The sequence below is a fragment of the Myotis daubentonii genome, chromosome X (assembly GCF_963259705.1).
Source record: "Myotis daubentonii chromosome X, mMyoDau2.1, whole genome shotgun sequence".
NCBI classification, from domain to species: Eukaryota; Metazoa; Chordata; class Mammalia; order Chiroptera; family Vespertilionidae; genus Myotis; species Myotis daubentonii.
In genome coordinates, this window is record NC_081861.1 from 68,448,344 (window position 1) to 68,471,019 (window position 22,676).

Below are 22,676 nucleotides of genomic sequence, written 5' to 3' on the forward strand. Positions count from 1 at the left end.
AGCAACTTAACTATCAAGACCTTTTTCCGAAGCAATTTCATACTGCATAGAAATACATACAGAAAATTGACTGCACATTTATTTTTTCATTTACATATAACATTAGTATTCCCAGAGATTTATGAAAACTCTAATATTTAATCTACTTAATTCCTTTGTTTTTTTGTTTTTTTTTTAAATATATTTTATTGATTTTTTACAGAGAGGAAGGGAGAGAGAGAGAGTTAGAAACATTGATGAGAGAGAAACATCGATCAGCTGCCTCCTGCACATCTCCTACTGGGGATGTGCCCACAACCCAGGTACATGCCCTTGACCGGAATCGAACCTGGGACCTTTCAGTCCACAGGCTGACGTTCTATCCAATGAGCCAAACCGGTTTCGGCAATTCCTTTGTTTTTTGATGAGCTCTAATTCATCACATATTAAGCTTTATGTATTCCATTATGCATTTCAAATCCCACTGTATCTTCTTTAAATCTGGCAATAATTGTATTATTAAAATTTGCATATTTGTGAAGTTAATACTCAACTTGTTTAACACATGTGAAGTAATAGTTGGAAAGCCAAGAAAAGCTGCTGGTTATCACAAGGTATTTTTCTTCCAGTTTATTTTCAAACTGAGGTTAATAGAATGTGCCATTACTTGTTAATGTTTCTGTTAATTATTAAGATGTTTAATGAAACCTTGTGCACTGTTCTAAGACATTTCATATTTAATCTTAAATGATAATTCAAATTTTATAGGCTCTGAGTCATGTACTAGCTATCACATGAAGTGAAATTACTCCAATTCAAGTTATTTGCCCACTTCATTTAAGTATCACCAATTGACATTTCTTTACTTCTTAGAAAAGCAATACCCCTAAGCACACTCATCATTTTTTTTTAGTATCACTTATAAAGTATTTACTGTAACATATTCTATCATATCACGTATTTTGAAGTATTCCATATTATTCTTGTGATAATAAGAGCAGAGTCTATCACACCATTAACTTCATTTCCATGACAGTCAGACAAATTATTTTAGATGTTAATGTGTATTGCAGCAATTTACATAGTTATGTCAAAGAAATATAGAAGCCTCCTGGAGATTGCTAATTTAGTCTGTTGAAGAAATAATTTCTCAAATATTAGGTATGTATATATGCAAAGACATGACTCATATGGAAGTACTATTACCTATCAGCTGAATGAAGTCTACCTTAAGTATTTGAAACCTACCTAATTTTATTTTCTCTTTAGAATCCAACTTCTCAAGACTGGGAAAACAGCATGGTGTCAGACAGGCCTGGGTTTCAGTTTTGACTTTGCCACATAACAAATCTGTGACCCTGGGAAAATTCTTAAAGAATTCTAAGTTTCTCCATCAATGAAACAAGGATAAGTGCCTATCCCAGAGGATTGTTGCAGATAAAATAAAATAGACAATCAGTCTGTCAGATATTTTTCTTTTCTCCAATCAAGCCATTTCTTGTAGTATTCATAAGACAATTTGTTTTACATTTATTGTGCATTATTTGAGCCACTGCTGCAAATGAATAATACATAATATAATAGTCATCTCTTAAGACCAAGTTCAGATTTTAGCTCTTCTATGAAGTTAATATCCAATTCTGTGTGTGTGTGTGTGTGTGTGTGTGTTACTGGTTCAGCTAAAGCTGTACCTTATTATGTTATTCTCTAATTTTGAGTGCCTTATATATTAACACTTAATTATGTATTACATCATACTAATGATGATGTGTCTGTGTGTTTTATCTTCCCATTTAGACTGTAAGTTATTAATAAAATTATAATGAATTATATATGTCTTTGGTAGCTCACAATGATTAGCCATGTAGTAAGTGCTTAATTTAACATTAGCTGAATTATGTATTTGGTACCAGTTCCTTATCTCTATGGTACTATTCATATGTCATTGTCACATGCACCCCTCACAATAAAAAATGTATTTTCAGAGAAAAACATTCACAGGTGTACATGAGACATAGGAGTTTCATCTTGCTGACTTTTTTTTTTAGAGTCTCTCTCTCTCTCTCTCTCTCTCTCTCTCTCTCTCTCTCTCTCTCTCTCTCCTGATAATGCATTCAAGCATAGGCACATCTAGGTTTTTCTGGGTCCTGAAAATTATATAACATGAGAGACACTCCCTTGTATCTTATTATTATTATTTTAATAATATTATTTTTACAATTTTACCAAGATATATAATCCATGTGATACATTGATAAGAGACTCACCCCTCTGGGACTTGAAATGGGTGGTGTGTATTATATTGGTATCAGGTAAATCATCTATGTATCTAATAGTTGCTCCTAATAAAGTTCCCAACTTGTGCTGTAATTTCTAGCCTTTTCTACCTGATGATGACAAATGGTATTGAAGGGAAAATTTTTTTCAACTTAAAAATTGTTCTCATTTGACTCTTTTTAATAACCAAGTTAATCTTATCATTTTAACAAAAACAACATTAACAGTAGCAAGAAGTATAACATAATTTAAAGACATCTGTATTTGTTTTCTATCTCTACTGTAAAAATTACTAGTGACTTAGTGACTTTAAACGAGGGGTGGGGAACCTTTTTTCTGCTAAGGTCCATTTGGGTATTTATAACACCAATCAGGGCCATACAAAATCATCAACTTAAAAATGAGCCTGCTATATGTGGTCAGACTTTAATTAACTCACTCCTAATGTCTTGGCAAGGCCAGACCAAATGATATGACTGGCCTTATATGGACCATGGGCTGGACATTGCACACCCTTGCTTTAAACAACACAAATTTATTATCTTATAGTTCTGAAGGTCAGAATCCTGAAATGGATCTCATGGGCATAAAATGAAGGTGTCAGCAAGGCTGCATTCCTTTCTGGAAATTCTAAGGGAGGATTTGTTTCCTTGTTTTTTTTTCCCAGCTTCTAGAGGACACCTATATTCCTTGGATTGTAGTCTAGCAATTTCATAGTTAGCAATGTTGGGTCAAGTCTTTGTCACAATGCCATCACTTTGGTTCTCCTTCTGCCTCCCTCTTCTACAAAAGGGCCCTTGTGATTACATTGGGTGCAACATGATAATCCATAATAATCTCCCTATTTTAAGGTCAGCTGAAGAGGTAATTTAATTAGGTTTGCAACCACAATCCTCCTTTGCCATGTATGTAACCTAACATAGTCTCAGGATCCAGGGATTAGAAGGTGAAAATCCTTGGGGCACCATTATTCTGTCAACCTCAGCATTCCTCTGGAAATTTTTAAGCAATAATCAGAATCCTTTCATTTAAAATGGCCACAAAATAAACAATATGAGTTATAGTTTCTGGGTCAGTGATTCATTCCTTCATTCAAAAAACACAGTCAATAGTCATTATTTGCAGAGTTCTGTTCTATAGTGGTTGTGAACACTGGACTAGCCAATAATGAGTCATTATTTCTAGGGGGAATATATATATTTGTATATAAATCTTAAAGCCTAAAAACAATTCTTTTTGGTATATTTGATTTATTTTACAGAAGAAAAAATGACATCCATACATGCAAAATGACTTGCCTGAGGACATTCCCTTAACAAGTACCAGAGTTAAGACTTAAACCCCATGCAACTGGCCCCAGAGTCAGAACTTCTTCCACCACATTGCACTGACCCTTCTGTCCCCATCTTCTGGTCATTTCTCCCTTAGAGCCGAAACATGGTAGAGCGGCACCAGGTGGATCTCAGCTGGGAACGAGCACAAGGGACAACTCAAAATGTTCACTGCTCTCCACATGTCCACAAATGGCTGTGAAATCTAAATTCTACAAGTATTGATTTAGGAACCAATGAGCACATTTTTGTGAATTAAGTGCATTCACAAATATAAAACCTGCAAACAATGAAGATCAACCAAGCACTGCTCTAGGTTCTGGAGAGAGAGACATTATCCTTGGTCATTTAACACAAGGGGTAAGCCAGACAATAAAAAAATATTTAGATATCTATAGATGATAGATAGATAGATAGATAGATAGATAGATAGATAGATGATAGATAGATAATAGATGATAGATATTCATGATAGTTCTATATACATATGTATGTGGTGTGTGTGTGTGTGTGTGTGTATGTGTATACACAAGAACATGAAAGAGCTATGATCAGACCAAGATCTCTAGAAATACAAACATGCAGGAATACACTGAATGACAATGACAATGAAACAGCCGTATAATTTCATTTTCCCTGACCTTGGAAAATTCCATTTTCTCTTGCTATTCCTGGCAAGTAGGCTTGGGGGGTGGGGCGGGAGGGATGAGTATGGCTTAGCATAACTCTGAAGAATTAGCATAGTCAGCTGCTCAGCTGAGCAAGAGTTTTAATGTAACGTACTGTTAATCGGAGAGCGGTACAGTGCAATAAAGACAGTGTTGCTGTTCCTTTTTATAACTGCCCTCATTATGCCAAAAATCCTAAGAATCACTCATTAGCATCCTTAAAACAACTTAAAACTGGTACCCCCTGCAAATATTATAAGCAAGTCTCAAGAAAACTTATCTAAATCAAAATATTTAAACACATATCTAATGCTGAATTTCAAAACGTAGAACAAATGGTGCTTAAAAAAAGCATATTATCTATATAAGTAAAAATAAACAGAAGAAATGAAGGATTTAAGCTTTCTGTACTATTGAGATTTAGTTACATTAGATAAAACACTTTGTAAATATTTCACAATGTGAGCATATATTTGCAATTCTTAAACTGCAATATTGTAAGGATTCCAAATCTTACAGCATCTTCATTAAAAAAAAATCAATCAAACAAACAAACAAAAAAATCAACCTTGAAGTTCAACTTTCAGTAAATAAGGAGACAAATTTATTCATAACTGGCTATACTTATTATAAAAATTAAAATAAAGGAAAGGTTATCAGAATATATATTTCTGCTCAAATGTCTGATGAGAATATTAATTCTATTAAGTGTGCAGCAAAGTCCTAAAATAGTTTTAATAATCTACTGAGTCCACAGGGGAAAACTACTCTATTTTGTTTCCAGGAAAACACACAGTGCTAAAGTGAACAGTAGTATTTATAAGGCACTTATTTTACCTACTAAGGCACTCAAGGCATGACAGATAAAATACAGCCAAAAATAAAAAGTTAACCATTTTCATGATTATAAATAATTTTTTTAAATGTCTGATTAAATTTTTGGAGGTCCAAAGTCCCAACAGAAATAAAGCTATTTTTGATTGTTTTTTTATTTTTATGGATTTACTATGGATTTATGGTTACACTGGTTAACAGTATCATACAAGTTTAAGGTACACAATTCTACAACACATCGTCTGTACACTGTACTGTGTGCTCACCGCCCCAAGTCAAGTCTCTGTCCGTCACCATTTATTCCCTCTATACCCTCCTCTTTCTTTCCCATTCCCCTCCCCTCAGAAATCACCACACTGTTGTTTGTGTCTCTGAATTTTTTTTTCATTTATTTGCATCACCCCCAATAACCACACACACATGTACACATAGCAGTCAGCCTGCTCTCTATCTGAGTCTGTCTCTATTTTGCTTGTTAGCTCATTTTTTTATTAGATTCTACATATGAGTGAAATCATATTGTACTTGCCGTTCTCTGACCAGATTATTTCACTTAGCATAATGTTATCCAAGCCCATCCTTGCTGCCTCAAAGGGTCAGAGTTCCTTCTTTTTTTATGACAGAGTAATATTCCATAGTATAAATGTATCACAGCCATTTTATTTGCCAAACCGGATTATTTATCTGTAAGGTTTTTGAAAAAAGATCCATGCATTTTATTGTGTGAAAATTTTATATTCATTAAAACCATGATAGCAATTTCTTAATACTATCAAATATCTAGTTCTGAATTATCTAATTGTATATTTATATATCACTAGAGGCCCAGTGCATGAAATTTGTGCACTCGGGGGTTCCCTCGGCCCAGCCTGCACCCTCTCACATTCCAGGAACCCTTGCCAGATGTCCAACTGCCGGCTTATGCGAGTGGGCCTAAGCCGTCAGTTGGACATCTTTAGTGCTTTCGCAGAGGCAGGAGCGCTCCCACCATTGCCACTGTGCTCAACAGCTGTGAGCCCCGCTCAGGGCTTCTGGCTGAGCAGCACACCCCCTGTGAGAGCGCACTGACCACCAGGGGCAGCTCCTGCGTTGAGTGTCTGCCCCCTGATGGACAGTATGCATCATAGCGACCAGTCATTCCACCATTTGCTTGATTTGCATATTAGCCTTTTATTATATAGGATTGATTTGTTTGATTTAGTATCTAAATAAATTCCATACATTGCCCTTAATTGGTATGTCTCTCAAGTATTTTTTTTTTCTTAGCTGTAAGCTTTATTTTAAATTTCCTCACTAAACTAGCACAGAAATATCCCCCTATGTTTCTTAATTTTTAGGAGTTAATATACTATATACTAAGGTGGTATTTATGTGAACAGGATCAGTTCACTTTCACTTGACACCTTTTTTTCTTCCCTCTCTTCCTCCTTCAGCCCTCCCTCACACCACCCTCTCTTTTTTCTTCTCTCTCTCTTTCTCTATAATTTTTGAAACATTGAATGTAATCAGTCAACAGGAATAAGGATTCCCATAGAAGCAATGAGAAATATCTTCCTCCATACACTTTGAAAGTGATACTCTCAGTACTATACAGCTCCATTTTGGTGTAGATAGAAGGAAATAAATCTCATGAAGTCAACTACCCTGATTTTATAGATAAGGAAATTGAAGTCCTTGGAATGGAGACATCTCATGGTAATGTAATAATAGTATTAAAGTTAGAATGACTTTTTCCTTATTTTTGCTCTGGCGTTCCTTCAATTGCATTGTTGTGTCTTCTATTCATGCAAGAAATATGCACTGACTACCTACTATGGTCCAAAACTCATTTGAAAGCTACAGAAAAAAATGCATGGGGTTTCTACAAAGTTTACTATGATTGTAAGACTGGATCACCACTTTGTCCTCAAAGGTCCCATATTATGATTTAAAATGATAGTAATTAGAATTTAATTTCAGACATGTGAAAGAAATGCTGGAGAGTTAAAATATGCATAAACTTACCAAAGAATGTTGCATGCCAGGGTAACTTTTTTGGCCATATTACTAGCTATATGTAACTAGCTATATATGTCAGAAAAAAAATCCTTGTTGTCATAATATTTAGAATCAATAAAAATGGAGAGCACTTAATGGCTGTGGAGAGTTATGAAAAACTGTCTGGGATAGTATATAAAATATATGAGGGCCAGTACCATTTTTGTCTTGCTCGCCATTAATTCCTTGCACCTAGCAGAACGCTCTGCCTATGGTAGGTGCTAAAAAGTTTTGTAGTATGAATTTTGTGTTTAAGAGTGAAAGACTAACCAGAAGAATGAGAGATGGTGAGCCTCTTTCATTGAGCATCGGTGTTTCAGAACTCAGAGGGATTTTATAAAGTTATTTATAATATTTCAACAAAAGGAGCTTTCTTTATCCAATAGGTCCATTCTTCCCCAATGATTTTTCAGCACACACTTCTAAATACTGACATCTAACTTGGTATGTGGTAGATCATTTGAATGCACAGAAAAGGATTTGCGTATTTTAGTGCCAGAAAATAAAAACTGAGGATCTAGAAATTCTGAGTAAAACCAGCTGGGCAGATGTCAACTTTATTGTATTTATGTATTCAGCTCAGAATATTGTGTTAGCTGGCAGGAAACAAACAAAAAAAATCCAAATGCCGATAAAAATAAATGACTCAAATTGAGTTTTACTGAAATAATGTCATTTGAAGATTTTACATATTTGATGAGGGAACTCTCAGTCCCACAAAGGCTATAGGAGGGCTTCAGTTATTTTTCCCTTTTGTTGTAATTCTGTCTTTATGATACTGATTTTTTTCCAACTTTTTTAATGGGTGTGTTCCACATTGTGAGCATCAAAGTCGGATCTCAGTAAATTCCAACGGTGGAACCACTTGATCACAGACCTTACTGAAAATATTCCCGAATAAACTATAGCTGAGTCCTTTGCTTCCCTTTCTGGTAGATAAGTATTGGCTTCTCACTACATTGCACTAGGAATGATTTCTAAGTTTGGCTGATCTTCATTTGATCATGACAATTATGAACAATTACTCTGGTCTCTCATTTGTTTCTTCGCAGAGACAGAAAAAAAATGTTAGAGAAAGAATTCAAGTAAAATGATGCATGACCTTTTCAGAGACCATAAACCTGCCGTCATTGGAGCCATGTCTTGGCTAAAGGCTAACAAATTTCCTTACACAGACATCCTTTCTCTTCATCCTTCACCAGCAAGTCTCTCTATTGTCTTCTGTGCTCATTCATTCAGATAAATAGTTGCAGTCACAAGAATGGTGCCAGCATGTCTTCCAACTGAATTAATCTCACTGAAGTCTTCTTATTCCCTCATTTCCATAATAAAGAAAGGCATACCAATAAGAAGTCACTCACACCTTCCCACAGCCTCTGATTATATATGTATTATCTACTGTCTTTTTACACTAATGTCTAATACAGAGGAAAAAGAGTCATGACTTAAAGTGGATATATCTGAAATGTGGATATGTTTTTACTAATGCACATCCTAGGAAAATTGATCATGCTGAAGTTCCATTTACCCATTTTTAAGATGAAAAAGTGATAGTTACTCTCATTGAATTTTTTTGCTGATTAAATCTGATAAAAATATAGTTAAAACTTAAAGTCCAAGTAAACTAAAATAACCTTGAAAAAGTAAAGTTTGCTCAAAGAATTAATACAATTGTTAAAGTAATACTTAGTCTCGGTCATCTCCTTTCCAAAAATGTGTCCTGTTGCTTTGTTTTACACAGCTTATTTACACTGTGGCAATGACTTGTTCATTCAAATAGAAATTCCTTACAAGGTATTTGCTCAGGATATGTATAACCTAAATCAGAGCTTCTCAGAACCGATTCCAAGAGCTATCTGCAGTCAAATGTGCTGAATTACCTGTTTACAATGCAGCTTCCTAAAGATTACCTCTGAACTATTAATTTATTGTATCTGTGTGGGAGCCTTGACCTCTAAATGTCATTAAGATTCTCAGGTGATTTTTCTTAATATTAAAGGTTTGAGACCCACCTATCTAAGCAAATACAATGGCTAGTTATTATATAATTCCAACTTGGGGCTTTATGAGACCTAGATCAATATTAGAAAACTTATTCCAAGGATCTTTGAATATGGAGTTTAGCTTTGCTTGATGAGAAATTAACCCCTCCTTATAATCACTACTGAAAATAGAAATACCCCCATGAATTTATTGAATAACTTTGTTTTGCTTCATTATCTATATTTATTTTTATTCTAAGACTAGAGGCCCGGTGCACAAAATTTGTGAATTTGGGGTGGGGGGAAGGGTGCGTCCCTCAGCCCGGCCTGCGCCCATTTGCAGTCCAGGACCCCTTGGGGGATATCCACCTGTTGACTTAGACCCACTCCCTGGGGGATCAGGCTTAAGCTTGCAGTCAGACATCCTTCTGGCAGCCAGGGAGCCCTCAGGGGATGTCTGACTAAAGGCTTAGGCCCCCAGGGGTCGGGCCTAAACTGTTAGTTGGACATTCTTAGTGCTGCCACGGAGGTGGGAGAGGCTCCTGCCACCACCTCCGCACTGGCCAGCCATGAGCCAGCTTCTGACTGAGTGGCACTACTCCTCCATCTGACCTAAACCCTAGAGATTAGTACTTCATTTTACAACTTTTTCTCGGTTTATAGGCAGCAGCAAACTCAGACCACACAGTTGGGTGTGCGAGAAATGTTGCTTTCTTTATTGTTTAGTAACCAAACCTAATTTCAACTTCAGCCCCCATTCTGCCAAGTGAAAAAACAAAATCAAAATATTATTTAACTTAGGTTTCCCACCCCCTTCTCTGGAGTTGTACTTTCACGTCAGACAGTTTATATCTCAGGCAGAGGTGCCAAAGAACGGAGCAGGGTCAAGAACATCTGGACCTCAGTCTTCTGTCTGGGCTGGCCCCCATCCAGCTGCCCTTGACCCTCACCTCAGAGCTCAAGTCCATGGTGATCCCTGGTATATTCTCCTCATCTGGGCCTTGAGGCCTCTTGAGTCCAATTTGCTCTCTCCCTCCCTCCCTGCCACCTTCTCTCTCTCACACAAAGAGCTATTGGGCTTTCTGGGGTGAGGTCCTCTGACACCTCCTCAGCCCCGTTGCATGGACACCATCTTGGTGCCTTGGTCACGGCCACAAAGCTGTGTGGCTGCTCTCAGACCCTCGTCTCCTGCTGCCTTAGGGAGTGACTCAGTGGGAGGGGAAGGTCACAGTCCTTTTTAAATGGCCGCCAACAAACATTCAGTGTTCCTTCCCTCTAGTTCTCCTCCTCCTCACCCCAGTCCAGGCACATCTATGTGCAGGGCAGGGGAGGGTGGGAGGCAGGCATGTCTCTGACCCAGCACACAGGCTTCCAGATCCACTGCTCCCCCAGGAGGTCTTCCATGCTCTGGACCTCGACACCCAGAACCTGCCCCCTCTCAGCTGCAGGCCTTTGCCCGCAGTGGTCAAGTCTGCTTAGACCAGTGGTTCTCAACCTTGGCTGCACATTAGAATCACCTGGGAATCTTTTCAAAATCCTGATTTCTGGGCCTCATCCTCTGGAAATTCTGTTTCTTTGTTAGTAATGTTGTGGCTCTACCCCATAACAAATAAACAGAATTTCCAGAGGATAAGGCCCAGAAATCAGGATTTTAAAAAGATTCCCAGGTGATTCTAATGTGCAGCCAAGGTTGAGAAACACTGGTTTAGAGGCTTGAAGTCAAGAAGTGCCTCTTTGTTCTCTGCTTTCTGGAGGCGGTCAGCGTGGAACATTCCTGCCTGGACTGGGGAGGGGTCTCTGGGTGTTAAGAATACCAGGAGGGGGAGCACAGACTCCTCCTAGAGCTCTGAGATGGGAAAGGCAGCACCCCCTCACCTCTAACCCCAGGATGTTTCTTTTGAAGCAGAAGCCTCATCCTGTGCAGGGGCCTGTGCTGGCTGCCTCAGTTTCTCAGAGACAACGAATTTGATGAACGTCTTTTCCCCACTGCAGTAGCTGCTCCATTTGTTCGTTCTCGCATTTTTCATTAGCTGCTAAATCGCCCCTGTGGCTGCAAACCTGTTGTGCCTGACTCAGCCAGTGGGGAGCTATGGGAGCTGTGCAGGGACAGGGGAAGGGGGAGGGGGGCCCGGCCTGCAGAGAGGGTCAGTGGTGCCTGCCCGGCTGTCTCAGAGGATGTGGCTTAGGGTAGGTCCTGTCCTTTGGCGACTTTAGGAGGGGAGGCCGTGTCCTCTGCTCCCCACTTTGACTCAGGAGTGGAAATTCTCCTTGCTCTCTGGCCTCATAACTCAGTGGATCATAGTGGGATGCGGCAGGCAGGCGGCTTCTGCAGCCACACATGGGCTCGGACCTGCAACCCGGGACCGGATCAGGTCACAGGCTGCTGCAGGCGGCTTTTGTGGCTGTACACAGGAGTGAGCAGGTGGCTTCTGTGGCTGCACATGCTGTGGACAGGCAGCTTCAGAGGTTGCACACGGGCCTGGGCTGTCGGCTTCTGCGGCAGCACATGGGCGAGGGCAGGCGGCTTCTGGGGGGTCCGGGATTGCCGCCTGGCCTGTTCCCCGGCCCTCCCGCCCTCTGATCACCATGGTGATCTCGGGGCCACAGGCCAGCCGCTTGTCCCGGGAGTCCGGGGTTGCCTCCTGGCCTGGGCCGGGCCCTCCCGCCCTCTGATCCCAGGGTGCAGGCCCTCCTGCCTTCGGATCGCCATGGCTATGCTGGGCGCAGGCCAGCTGTCAACTCCGCCTGGGGGGACCGGGGTTGCTGCCTGGCCTGCTCCCAGGCCCTCCCACCCTCCGATCGCCATGGCGATCTCTGGGCGCAGGCCAGCCGGCAACCCCAACTGGCTTTCCGATGGTGATCACCAGCTGAAGGCGGCCTTTGCCCACCCCCCAGCTCTTGCCTGCCGCCTGGGTTGCCATCACCATTCTTCAGTCCTTCCCCTTTCCCCTCCAAGCATTGTGGCTACCTATGCAAATTAACCGCCATCTTTGTTGGTGGTTAACCACCATCTTGACTGGCAGTTAATTTGCATATTGCCCTGATTAGCCAATGGGAAGGGTAGCAGACGTGCAGCTAATTACCATGTTTCTCTTTTATTAGATAGGATGTATATCCTTTGAGTGAATAGAGGTAGGTTCTGTGGCTATAGTTTCACACACACACACATGCACACACACACACACACACACCACAATTGCTGTTAACACCAAAATAAATAGAATTAAGAGTGATACGATGATATTAGAAAAGGAAACCTAGAAAGGAGAGGGGGGGATGAGGGCTTGTGCTTGGGGGAGGTTGTGGTAGGGGATAGGTCAATGGGGGGATAAAAGAGACTCATATAATACTTTAAACAATAAAGAATTAAAAAATAATAATTTTCCTAAATACAGAAAACAAAATAATGGTTTTAGCTGGAAGTAATGTCCTTCCAAATTAATGGATGACTCATTATTTATGAAATTAAATTTTGGTTGGTAAAATTCTCAAAGATGCATTATAAGAAAAAATATTAATGATTTAGAAATGGAATGGGTGATATATTGCATTGTTTCATCCCAAATTTATGTCTCTATAACTGCAGTTTCACACCAAGAGAAATATTTTCCAATATACTAAATTGACTGTCAATAGGTGAATATATATAATAGTTTTATTCTGATAGTATACTGGTAGTGGAAAATGAGGACTGAAAAATACCAAGAAACATAATTCTATTAGTAAAGATACACCAATATATTTAGAGTTTATAGAACAAGATTAGTGTGTGCAAAAAGAAACATGGATGTCTCTTTTTCCTATTTAGTTTCATGCTGAAGTTCATAAGTAGGTTCATTTAAATTTCCTGAAAATAGTGAATTTTGCTACCACAAGCTTGACTTTCTATCTGAAATTAAATTATGTATTGTATTTTAATCTGGCCTCATTTTAATTTCATTATATTGTAATACAGAATAATTGCCATAATTTCTGTTCTTTTCCCAATATCCAATGTGATCATTTTCTTTAAAAATATCTTTCATTACAGTCCTGGCTTGGTGGTTCAGGTGGTTAGAACATTGTCCCATACACCAAAAAGGTCGTGGGTTCGATTCCTGGTCAGGGCACATCATAATAAAATAATAAAATAAATGAACCCAATGAGCTGCACATCAGGTTGTATTCTATTATACTTACACAAAGGACTTGAAAGTAGCATCTTAACATTGTCCCATACATGTTTATAAGCTGGTTTTTGCCCCAACTGGATGGGTTTACATTTCACTCACCTGCCACAATTCTAAAATAGATACAGCCTCCCAGTACTCTTCACCAATTGTTTTTCTATACAAACAAACCACTTCCACCTTTTTAAAAACATCTTAACTACCCCATCATGAAGGTGGCTACCTACCTCATCTAGTTACCTACTGCACCTCAAACTGACCCACTGAGAACTACCATCAGCTATCTGCTGATGTTAAAATTTGTTCTGCTTTGTACACATAGACAGTCTCTTCCTTCCCATAATATCCAGCTTTCAATTTGATTGCTCTGTAGATACTTAGAAAATAAAAAGAAAGTATGATTGATGAAACATGATAATAGGGCATTTTATTATCATTCATTTTACCAACTGGCTTTCCAGTTTCCACTCATTGTATTAGATATCTATACTAATAAAAGGGTAATATGCTAATTAGAGTGGATGTCCTTCCAGACAAAGCTGCAGTGGCTGTGAGGGCCAAGGGCAGACAGCCATGGTGGTGGCTGTGAGGCCTGGAGTTTACGCAGCCATGGTCTCAGGCTGCTGTGACCCCCGGCGGCTGCGAGGCCCAGGGCTTAGGCACCTGTGAGCCCTGGCAACTGCAAGACCTGGGGCTCAGGCCTGGTAGCCGCAGCAGCCAGCAGTGGCAGCAGCAGCAAGGGGGAGATGGGGGTGGTGCCTTCCCATAATTGGCAGGTCGCCTCCAACAGAGGGAGGCCAGACTGCAGCTTAGGAGGCTTGCAGACTATGAGAGGGGGCAGGCCAGACTGAGGGTCCCCCCTCAGTGCATAATTTTTCATGCACTGGGCCTCCAGTAAAATTATAAATGTGTGCCTCATTATCAGGATTAGTTTAAAGTAAGAGAAGCATTGGCAAATATGTTCTCCCATGCACTGGGCTTTCTTGTTGTTTTGTTGATGGTTTCTTTTGTTGTGCAGAAGCTTTTTATTTTGATGTAGTCCCATTTGTTTATTTTCTCCTTAGTTTCCATTACCCTAAGAGCTGTATCAGTGAAGATATTCCTTGAGCATATGTCAGAGATTTTGCTACCTGTGGATTCCTCTAATATTTTTATGGTTTCCTATCTTATGTTTAAGTCCTTTATCCATTTGAGTTTATTTTTGTGTATGATGTAAATTGGTGGTCTAGTTTCATTTTTTTGCATGTACCTGTCCAATTTTCCCAACACCATTTATTGAAGAAACTGTCTTAACTGCATTGTATGTTCTTGCCTCCTTTGTCAAATATTAATTGAGCATAGTGGGTCCTCTATTCTATTTCATTGGTCTATATGTCTGTTCTTGTGCCAGTACCAGGCAGTTTTGAGAACAGTGGCTTTGTAGTACGCTTGATATATGGTATTGAGATCTCTCCTACTTTGTTCTTCTTTCTCAGGATTGCTGCAGCTATTCGGGGTCATCTTTTTTTTTATCACCAATAAGGGTTTAGTCTCCAACATTTATAGGGACCTCATACAATGTAACAAAAGGAAGATAAACAACCCAATCAAAAACTGGGCAACAGACATAAATAGATGCTTTTCGAAAGAGGACATACAGAAGGCCAAGAGACATATGAAAACATGCTCAAAGTCACTAATCATCCAAGAGATGCAAATCAAAATGAAAATGTGATACCATCTCACACTGGTCAGAATGGCTATCATCAACAAATCAACAAATGGCAAGTGGTTGCTAAGATGTGGAGAAAAAGGAACCCTCCTTTACTGTTGGTGGGAATATAGACTGGTGCAGCCACTGTGGAGAAAAGTATGGTATTTCCTAAAAAAAACTAAAAATGAAACTCCCATTTGACCCAGTGATCCCACTTCTAGGAATATATCGCAAGAAGCTAGAAACACCAATCAGAAAGGATATATGCACCCCTATGTTCATAGCAGCACAATTTATAATAGCTAAGATTTGGAAACAGCCTAAGTGCCCATCAGCAGATGAGTGGACTAAAAAACTGTGGTACATATACACAATGGAATACTATGCTGTGGTAAAAAAGATGGAATTCTTACCATTTGTAACAGCATGGATGGAACTGGAGAGCATTATGCTTAGCGAATAAACCAGTTATAGAAAGATAAATTCATATGATCTCACTCATTTGTGGAATATATTGAACAACATAAACTGATGAACAAAAACATATCCAGAGACAGAGAAGAGTCGATCGGACTGTTGAACCTCAGAGGGAAGGTAAGGGAGGGTGGAGGTAAGGGGGAGAGATCAACCAAAGACTTATATGCATGCATATAAGCATAACCAATGGACACAGACATCAGGGGAGTGAGGGTATGAGTGGGGGGTGGGGTGCAATGAGGGGATAAGGACACAACTGTAATATCTTGATCAATAAAGAAAAAATTAATTAATTAAAAAATAAAGTAAGAGAAGCATTATACACATGTCTCTTTAAGAATATTGCTATCTTTGCTGGTCTCAGTGGGAAGAATCAATCTTGTCCTATATTACCACTCCTTTTTTGGCCGAAATTTTATTTCTGATAATTTTCTGATAAAATTTATCTCAAGGTAGTGGCCATATTTTAAAAAGTCAAAGCACACCTGAGACCTTAAAATTTATAATAAACTGGACTTTACAAAATTTTTAAAGCATTGTCTTTAGGGATGTCTGACTGTATATAAGACAATTCTTCATGACAATAACATTTATGAATGTCATTCAGTCTTAAATACTTTATTTTTTAAACAATACACACTAACTAACCAATTTTTAAAGAAATATGGAGATATAAACATCTATAATCCTTATGTGACTTTAGGTATTCAATTACTGAGCAGATAAACAATGGACAAAGTAAGCGTTGCTTTTTGTAATGTTTAGAAAAGAAAACAAGTTTGATTAACAGCAATGGCAGGTGTACTAGTATAGTAGCAATTGTCAAATTACATTAAAAAACAACTTATTTTCCAAGGGAGAATGACTGATATAGATAATCACAGGGATAATAGTACATGAAGTTTAGTCCAATGTACTTTTCTAAGAGAAGTAAGCTTTCATCATTTTCTACTGATCATCTTTTTCCTATCAGGTGTATTCTAAGTTAGATGTAAGCATTATGGAATTGATTTCATCAACAGCAATTTTAAGACAATTAATAAGTTTTCTCTTTTTAAATAAATAGTCAGATATGTATCTCTCAAGAAAAAGAGGTAGGAAACAATAGACTTGAAAAATTCCAAGCTTTGTTTGATAGAAATAAGTTAACATAAATATAAATATACATACATTCCTAATAGAGAATTGAATATAATTCTAAGAAAAAACTCCTTAAGGAGGCAGAATAGCTTATTATTTTAACTCTTAATAGAAAATACATGAATGTTTCATATATAAGGCAAATGATAATGCCAGAATTGGATCCATGACCTTTGAGAGGCATCAGTACATACCTACTATTGCCAAACTACATGACACATCTTAGGTTGTTACTTCTAAAATTTTTTGAAATTAATCTGAAATATCATCTGATAATTATTATAGCAGCATTTTAGGAGATATTTTGCATTTATATCATGAAGATTATTTATTCTTTCTGATATTAAACAAGTTGTCAAAACAGGTGGGTCCAAGTCTTCTGATTTTGACTAATACTCTTTCTATAATATTATAGCAATAGAGATCTAAACATGGGGATATGAATTGCTTTCTCTGAGTTTTATTCTAACTAAACCAATCAAAGACCATCAGGCTTTTTCTAGTGGCTAGATGGATGATTCTCTCTATACTAATAAAAGGGTAATATGCTAATTAGACCAGATAGACCACATTTCTTCTGGACATCCTTCCAGACAAAGCCACAGTGGCTGTGAAGGTCAAGGGCTGGCAGGGCGGGAGAGGCGGTGGCAAAGGAGAGGCCTCTGCGTGGACCGGTCCAGCACCATGGCCCCTTTGGCAGAGGTGGCAAGATAGGAGGCTGTGAGGTCCTGGTCCCAGTGCTGACCCTTCCACAGAGGCAGCCACAGAGGCAGCAGTGTGGGACCGGTACCAGTGCCATGCTTCATCAGAGGCTGGATGGGGTGCGACCTGCTGTGCCTCAACCTCCCACAGCCCCTCCCCCAGCCAGCCTGGCCCCAGGTCATCCCCCACCCACCAGTGGGCAAGGGATGGGGCCAGCACTAAGAAGTGAGAGCCAGGGCCAGCGGCTGCCACAGCGGCTATGAGGGCCGAAGGCAGTCAGCCACGGTGACCAGCAGTGGCAGGAGCAGCAGAGTGATGGGGGCGGTGCCTTCCCCTGATCAGCCGGGTTGCCTCACACAGAAGAGCTGGCCTAAGCTGTCAGTAGGACAGCCCCTGAGGACTTCGGACTGTGAGAGAGTGCAGGCCGGGCTGAGGGACGCCCCCTTCAGTGCAAGAATTTTTGTTGCACCAGGCCTCTAGTAGCTATATATTAGAATGACTGGAGGACCTTCACTATGTTTTAATGTATCCAAGAAATTCTAAAGTGCAGCCAAAGTAGAGGACCCCTATTGTAAGGATAGGAATGCAAATTCTAAATATAACTCTTTTGCCCCCTCAAATTTAAAAATATATATATACATAAAGTATTAAAATATTTTTCCTAACTAACATAAGAGCAAACTTAGGATCACAAAACTTTAGGGAACCTAAGGTCATCTAGTCAGTTAGTGCTCAACTTTTGCTACACATTTGAATCACCTAGGGCACTTATTAAAAATGCTAATGCCTAGGTTCAACGCAGTACCATAAGCAAAATATCTGGCTGTGGGTGGGGCCTAGTACCAGTATTTTTGAGACACTACCCATGTAATTCTAATGTGCAGCCAAGATTGAGAACTATAAAAGAGTTTCTAAATAAACTGCAGTTAAGAACTAAAAGCTATTTGTCCAGGAAGGCAAAGTTGAATTAGCTTGGTTAAAAATTGCCTTTTTACTTAAAATAATAATGTGCTTCTCACTAAAGAAGATGTTTTAAGTGCTCCATAATATTTAACTATAATGATGGCCAATTCATTCCGATACTTTCATTGGATGCAAGAAAAAAAATAGGTGCTAGGGAAAAGAGACTGTCATTATCTTATAAGAACACAGATACATAGCATATCCATTATCAGTCATGATATCTTTAATGCATTTACTGAAAGTAAAATATAATTCATTCCAGAGACCTCCAGAATGTTTAAAGTTTAGTCTTTATTCTTCAGTTCAAGCTTAATTATTTTGCGAAATTTTATACTCAGTAATTCTCTCCAACATCTTTCATGATATCATCTGCCTTTAAAAATAGCAATACTGCCGGAACCGGTTTGGCTCAGTGGATAGAACGTCGGCCTGCAGACTGAAAGGTCCCAGGTTAGATTCCGGTCAAGGGCATGTACCTGGGTTGCGGGCACATCCCCAATAGGAGATGTGCAGGAGGCAGCTGATCAATGTTTCTCTCTCATCGATGTTTCTAACTCTCTATCTCTCTCCCTTCCTCTCTGTAAAAAATCAATAAAATATATTTTAAAAAATAAAATAAAATAAAAGGAAACAAAACGAACTTGTTTCAAAAAAATAGCAATACTTATATAAAACTTTAATGTGTGGTATAGTTCTTGAAAATTCATATCAATATTTTTCATTGAATATATAAAATACTCAATTTTTCAATTTTAGGACTCAAGTACATATAACAGATATCAAAGCTATGAAATAACGTTTATCTTTTAGTACCTTGAAGTGCTAATGAGATATATACTGTAGATGTTTTAATTCTACAGCACATTCAACACAAAGGGCACTGAGGTAATCAAAATTGGGATAGATTTGTACTCTACATGAAATTTTCAGTCTTTGTTATGGAATAGTGGTACTAGAATTCCATTCACTTCTTAAAAAATGAAATTTAAAATGTCAAACATCCTCAACTATAGGATTTGACATTATTACTAAACCTAAACAGCAATTTCTCTTTATAAACATTGCTGCACAGCTCAATTTGAACTAATATATTCCTTAATTATTATAAAATCACGTCGATAATTACTGTATGATTCCACTTCTATGAAATTCTAACATAGACCAACCTAACCTATAGGGACAGAAAGCAGATCAGTACTGCCTAGGACAGGGTAAAGGAAGAGTAACTAAAAAGGGGCAGGAGGGAGCTATTTGATTTGATGGAAACTATTTATAACTTGATTTTGGTGATGCTTACATGAATGTACACATTTGTCAGAGCACATCAAAGTCTACATAAAAATTGGTGTATTTTATGAGATGTAGATTATATTTAAAAGATGTTAGACTTTTTTTAAGGAAAAAAATAGAGTTCATGGTAATAAGCTCTTCCAAAGGTTTATAACTATAATGACCATAAAATTGTATGGCCACGTTAAACTTAGGGAAACTATTCCACTTTACATAGAGTTACTTTTATCTTATGGCACATAGAATAGAATAAAGTTATGATTTTATTTAAATAATTTTCAGTATTTTTAGAGTGAGAGTTAATCAGGGTATAAATGAAATTGTCTCAGTGTCAAGTAATTAGCTAATCCAGGTTTTTAGGAGTCAAACTTTTTCTCAATGATGCAATTTAAGTGTCCATAACAATCTGTACCTATGAATAAAACAGAAAAGCCTGATTGAATCAAGGAAAATTCTTATATATTCAATTAGTTGTACATATCACATTGCATATGCAAAATGAGCAGATGCATTTACCTGTAGCTAGAATCTATATAATGCTTTCCAAATGATGAGTAAATCAACATTAAATACATGTGAAATAAGTAAGCAGAAGTATTAAGTAGTAGCTATCCCCAGGTTTGCAACGTTATCATAAAATTACCAAATTGAAGAGGTCTAAATTATAGAATTGTAATTCTAAGATCAGAGGTCTGATATTGTTCCCCATCATAAGAATCAATGTGTTATGGTTTCTTCGATATATATATATATATATATATATATATATATATATATATATATCCCAAATGTGATGTGATACTTACATAATTTTATATAATGAAAATAGGCAAGGAAATGACAAAGAACGCTTTATTGTTGCAATTCTTATGGTTTAGAATTAATTTGACATATACCAGCTTCATTCTTACTATTAAGCTTTTGTACCTACACATATGTTATAAAGATATATAGGCCTAAAACCACTCTAATTTTACAATTGTTCTTTACTCTCAATAAAGTGAAAGAAAATAAGATTCTGAATACTCAGAAGCAATGTGGTGCTTTAAAAATATCACTGGACTTAAATTAGCACTAGAAAAGTAAAATACCTTCTTAAAGTACAGTTTTCTCATTTTTAAATGGAGATTAATAATCCATGTCTTACCTAATTCACAATGGTTTGAGGCTTAAATAATGTAATATATGGGGAAATCCTGTATAAACATGAAATAGTATCATTATTATGCTTTAGGTTTTCTGGAACACAATGTTTATTGTCAAGAAGTATACATTAGATTTTTACTGTAAATATTTTGCCAATATTAACAAACAGAAAGGTCATTTAAAATGGAGTTGGAAGGCTAGAAGAGAACACTCTCACTTGTACACTACTGACCCCAACAGGGAAAGGTTATGCCAGTATCTCCAATAGGAAGTGATACTACATTAGTACCTTAGCAGGAAGAAGAAAAGATTCCTCTTGCCCAGTAACACCTCAGCCAATGGGAAGCTGCCATAACTCAGCTGATGAAAAATCACTACATTTAGAACTTTGTTTACAACAAAGACTCTTTGTTTACAACAACTCCTCCCAAGTCTATACAAGAGCTTTCCTCTCCTTGTTTCTCTGGACTTGCATTAGTTTTGTCTATAGACCTTATGTTCCTAATTCTGGTTTTTGTTGTTCCTGAACAAACCCATTTTTCTGGATAAGTCTGGCTGTCTATTTATTTATGGTTAGTAATGTTATTTGGAACATTAACTAAGTCATTTTTTAAAAGTATAAAATTAATGTACTCATGTCATATAGCTAAATGTTTATAAACACTTGGAATCAGCGTTTTAATAGCTTTTAATATCTCTACAGCATTGCCATACTTTAAACTTCAGTTTAATTTTGATCCAAAAATCTAATTTAACCCTTGGGATTTTTATTTCTTTAGAAACACTTACAGGCATCTATTCTCTTTAGTCCTCCAAAAGCTTCCCAGTGTTAATGATGATGGAAATAATTCAGGCAAGAGAAGAATATATGCACTTTGAACTGTGATATAAAATTTAATTATCCACCATAATTTCTGAATATTGTAAATCATGAGTAAATTGTAGCATTAAAATAAAAAATCAATATTTTAATCTGAATATGTATTAAGTTGTGTTTTTTATGTAAATGTGAATTCAAGTCAGAATTCATAAGCATAAACACACATATATTTGTACACTTAAATTATGAAATATGTCTATATCAATGATTAAATATATCTTTCTTGCTCCAAAATGTTTTGTAAAATTATGTCTTAAAATTAATGATAATTTGTCTGTGGTCATGTGTAAGCCCTGTGACCTACACATGTTTATAGACTAATTAGGCACACAATTAAAATAGACTGTATTTATGTATACATAAATGACTTTACTAATATCATTTATAGCCTCTAATGGCCCATTTAGGTAGGTTTACAAAATATATTCCAACAATAGTTTATAGACTTTTGTCAACTCTTACCACCAATCCTTTACCTTTTAGGCATTACTATTCACTGATGAAAACAGAAAGGTAGATATCTATTTTGCAAACACTCAGCCTTGGGACTAGCAACTTTGCAAGACTGAATTACAATGAGTAGACCTGAGAGAAGTGGATAATCATTAGGAAGTTATGTCCAAAGACTTGAGTATCCAAGACAAACATTGAAGTGAGAAGAACAGCATGAATATGGAAAGAATTAAAGCGGATTCAGTAGACACTGTTTTTATTATCTGTGGCTCTGAAATTACATCCTATCATCATGATTAAAAAATAACTTCAATTATAATGGCAAATAGCTGGCCTCAAATCGAATCCACAATATAATGAGCAAAATATCTATTGTCTAAAAAGTACCAGTATACTCATTAAGTTCACTTAACTATAATGATAAGCAATAAATCATGTCCTCAATATATGTGCAAGGTATCCTATCTAATAAAAGAGAAACATGGTAATTAGCCATAACTGCGCTACCCTTCCCATTGGCTAATCAGGGAGATATGTAAATTAACTGCCAACGAAGATGGCGGTTAACCTCCAACAAAGATGGCGGTTAATTTGCAAACATAGTGGCAATGCTAGGAGGTGAAAGGGATTGGAAACCCAGGCAGAAGGCAAGAGG

At 37.6% G+C, this 22,676-nt stretch overlaps 1 protein-coding gene across 1 annotated transcript in view; it reads right to left on the minus strand.

The window, feature by feature from the left end:
- PCDH11X (protocadherin 11 X-linked) overlaps positions 1 to 22,676 on the minus strand; it is a 919,146-nt gene that overhangs the window by 650,444 nt on the left and 246,026 nt on the right. The window lies entirely within an intron of this gene.